The following is a 435-nucleotide window of genomic DNA, read 5'->3' on the forward strand; positions in this document are numbered from 1 at the left end:
GTTTTTTGCTCTACCTAAATTTCACCATCGAAACACATTTAACCTTAAATTATTATCTGAAAATTTTTGGCAAACGAAATAATGAAAATTGTGCAATAGACTTTTGATGATTCATAAGTAAATATTTGAACGAAAAACGATTCATATAATTATATTTGAACGAGTTTTAGTTTCCTAAAGCCTTTTCTCTGTGAAAACTGGAGCAAAAATAAATGTACAAATTGACTTACAATTGACCTCCAGTTACATAAAATCATTCGTATCTATATGAAACAAAAAGAGTTTTTTAGGACCAATATGTTATTTTCTTTATTAAAACAACTAGTGCTGAAGAAATTTTTCTGGTAGACCCTAACGATTAAAGGTATAAAAAGCACACTATAGATCTTTTAAAATTTCGGCTTTCACATTAACAGGTGTTACGTACAATTATCA

Source organism: Convolutriloba macropyga, chromosome 6, assembly GCF_964194025.1.
Source record: "Convolutriloba macropyga chromosome 6, txConMacr16.3, whole genome shotgun sequence".
Lineage (NCBI taxonomy): Eukaryota > Metazoa > Xenacoelomorpha > Acoela > Convolutidae > Convolutriloba > Convolutriloba macropyga.